The sequence below is a fragment of the Gavialis gangeticus genome, unplaced genomic scaffold (assembly GCF_001723915.1).
Source record: "Gavialis gangeticus isolate Ggan-Ray unplaced genomic scaffold, GavGan_comp1, whole genome shotgun sequence".
Lineage (NCBI taxonomy): Eukaryota > Metazoa > Chordata > Crocodylia > Gavialidae > Gavialis > Gavialis gangeticus.
The window spans coordinates 197,028,911-197,032,634 of NW_017729032.1; positions in this window are offsets into that span (position 1 = coordinate 197,028,911).

Consider the following 3,724-nt stretch of genomic DNA (forward strand, 5'->3'; position numbering starts at 1 on the left):
CCCCTTCTCCACCCACTGGTGTTCTGAGGCCTGTGGGCAAGGAAGCATCAGGTTGGGAGTGAGGGGCACCAGCAGGGCCAGTGGACTGTGGGACTGGAGTGAGGGGCAATGACCTGGAAAGGGGAAGGACACCAGCATATCAGAGTTATTCAGTGCCACAAAGCAGTATGGAGTACAGCTGCAGATTGACCTGCATCATGGTGATCAAAGGGGGCAGAGGGAGTTTGTCTTTCCATGATAAAAAAAACAAAAATCAAATGCCAAAATATAGAAATATTTAGAATTTCTTTTATTATAATGATTGAGGCACTGACAGGCTTCCAAATTGCTTTAAAATTGTAAATATATCAGTAAAACATTGTGTTCCGCTAACACCTATATATATATATATATATATATATATATATATATAGTGCTGTTTCATTGTAAAGGCAGAAAAACATGTATTTGGGGTTTTTAATCAGAAAATTTTGCACTTTTTATCAGAGAATTTGGGATTTTTTAAGAGAGAAAACCAGGATTCCTGCTAATTTGTAATCCTATTCCATCCAAGTAATAGCTGCACTTTTTGGTGGCATGACTGGAAGCTAATTAGTCCACTCCACAGTAAAGGGCACGTGTAGATCAGGGTTTGAAATATGGGGGGGCGGGGGAGTTGAGCCCTCCCATAAGAGATGAGAGCTCCTGGCCCATCCCGCATCTTTCTAAGCTGCAAACCTCCCCAAGAGTCAGAGTGTAATTCAAGCCCTGAGGTACATGAACCCACTGACACCTACAACAGGAGTTGAGTCTCAAGAAACCTTAAACCTAGTGGTTCACCTCCACATCTGCCAGCATGCAGATGGAGAGAAACACAGCCAGCAGCTCCAGAAGGATTAATGTCGCCATGGCAGAAGTGGTGTGCAGTGCACAATAAAAGCCATAGGATCTATTGATCTGGAAACAGAGAGTCCACAAATACTGGCCTGTACACAGTTTGAAGTCTCAGGCCACCTCTTTAGATTCTCAGTGACATGAAACTGGCAGTTTTGTGGGTCATCTGTCCTCCTCCAGATATATGAATTTATAAAATGGGTCCAAAATAGTAAAATTGTTTTAGAACTGCAGGGGCAACATTAATATGTGCTATTATTATAGCCTTAAGTCTAAATTAAAGGGGAGTGAGAGTTCTACACAGATGCCTAATTGAATCCTAGGCTAGGATTGTGGATTTTCAATTTTGGTTATTGTGGTTTTCAAATTTTAACCTTAAGCTTAAAATCATTCTCCCTGCTTCCTTAATCTTCCATAAAGAGCTACTAAAGCTTCATTTGAACTGAAAAGTATACTAAAATATTACTGGGAGTTACCAGATGGCAGTATTACAGATAGTCTCACAAATACTCTTCAGCTTTAAATGCAGACCCAGATCTAAGAGAAATATGGTACAATTATGTTCTGTGAAACTGTAGAATGTATAGGTACTATTTATTTCATGCCTAATTTCTCAGACTAGAATAATTTCTTAGGAAATGATTATACTTTCAGTTTAACTAAGGATGTGATTTTAAATCAATTTAGATAAGGTGGTGACAATTTCTGTTATGGACATTAGGATCCGAATACATCACTGATGTCAGCTTATACCAGCATTATATAAGTTTCAGGGTGTTGTTTCATGTTGCAATTTGTATGTGCTAACTCTAAGGAATGCTAGGGAGTGTTAAAGTTAGCATGTGCTGTGAGAAGTCACAGATCAAGGGTTAATACTCTCTCTAAGCTGTACAGCTATGACTTGCCACTAGAGGGCTGATGAACCCAAGCATGGCTATAGAGGTACCAAGTCTGCCCTGTGGCTGCCCAGCTCTCTCTGCCTCTGTCAATCCAGGGCAGTAGAGCTCTGGGTGACATATTGTCCATGATGTGTGTGTGCTGGGGGGAGCTGGGAGCAGTGTATCCTGGGATACTGAGAGACTGCAAATTGCTGACACTGGCACTGGCTCTGTGAAGCAGACACAAGTTACTACAACACCAACTGCCTAATATCAGCTGCAGATAGTCCTTGCTTAAAGAGGTGTCATTCTGAGATGCTCAGAGAACACTTAGCTCCTTTTTTCCTGCCTTAATTCATGGACACTCCCATCTTAAGAGCACTTAACACATGGGAAAGCTAATATCTAACAACACCCTTAATCTACAGGTACTAGATAAATCAATATAAATCAGGATTAAATCAATTCAAGAATTCCCAGAAAGGGGACATTATTCAGTAAGCCTGATTAAGTAAATTGGTGCAACTTCTGCTTATAGGCAGGCTCTCAGTTGTTGTGCATATACATGTAACCTACCCCCATTCAAAGCAAATAAACGGTGACACAATGTCAAAATCATTCTTTAGTGTTTTATACTGCTTTGTCCTTGATCAAGTAACCGTGTGACCAAAGGGCTCCTAGTTAATGGTTAGAAATAAATCTGCTGGACAATAGTAAGCAAAACCACAACAGAAAACAATCATCAAGTCTTCAAATTTGCTAAGAGATCTTTGTCCCTGCAGCAAGATTTTCTCATACTGCCTGGAAAATTATTGTTGATACATATTTAAAAGGTCACTGCCCAAACCACTGTAAAATATGAGAAAAACTACAAGAAGCCAGTCTTAATATCTAGTGGTTCCCTTAAGCAGTACTAAAAGCAGGCTGCAATTCCTTATAGAGCATAATATATTATGATCATGTTCGTAATACATTAGATGTTGACCTTTCCTTATAGCACAAGGGGAAATTACTTAATGTTGCCTAAGGTTACATTTGACCTTGAAATCATCAAGCTTTCAAACCAATACTTTTTCCAAAAGTAATGAAAGAAAATTGGTTCTAGTCTAATGGGAATTACTGCTGATTTGAGACTGATATCAGTACTAAGAGTACATAAACAGCTACCGCTTTTTTCCTTTTACAGGCGCGGTTCTTGACTTTTCACATAGCTATTATTCGATGCCATGAAGCACAAAGCTTACTTCACAGAGGAGTACAGCCTGATACTCAAGCCAGTCAAGAGCTACTGTTCTGGATGATGGCACATCACACAAGAGATTAACTCATGGAAGACTTGTCCCTTTCTGGAAGCAGAATCGCACATACTGTCCAAATCAGGCAAGCAGAAAGCAGATCAAGATCTTTTTTTTTTCACAATTCCAGACAGGGAGGTGAAGATTTGGGGACTGAGTCTCTTTTGCAATAATGTTTCTTTTCACAACTATGGCAGTGAAAAAGGGTAACTTTCATGGCCAAACTGGTGTAAAGGAACCTCTGTGGGAATGACATTCAGGCCATTTTACTTTGGTGAATGCATACAATGAAGGACAGCATGTCTCTTAATTGCACTGTGTTGATTCTCTCTCTCTCTCTCACAGAAAGCAATTAGGTGCATTCTGAGGGGACCTAATGGTGCAATATCTATAGCTCTGTAAGCCTGTCACAAGATTTTTGCCTTTAGAATAAATAACTGCAGAGCTTTTGTATGGATAACTCACTACCAGTGCAGAAATTGCTATCCACATGCCCGGGTTTTAAACAGAATGCATTCTTACTCCATATGAAGCTTGATTTTAGAGTCAGAGCAGCTCCTCACTCCTGTCTCTCTGTTTTCATGTTGTAGTGCTGATTCATCAATAATCAAATGACACGGGGTAATTTAAGTGATGATTTTGGAGAAAAATACCTTTGGTTGAAATCTAATACTGGGG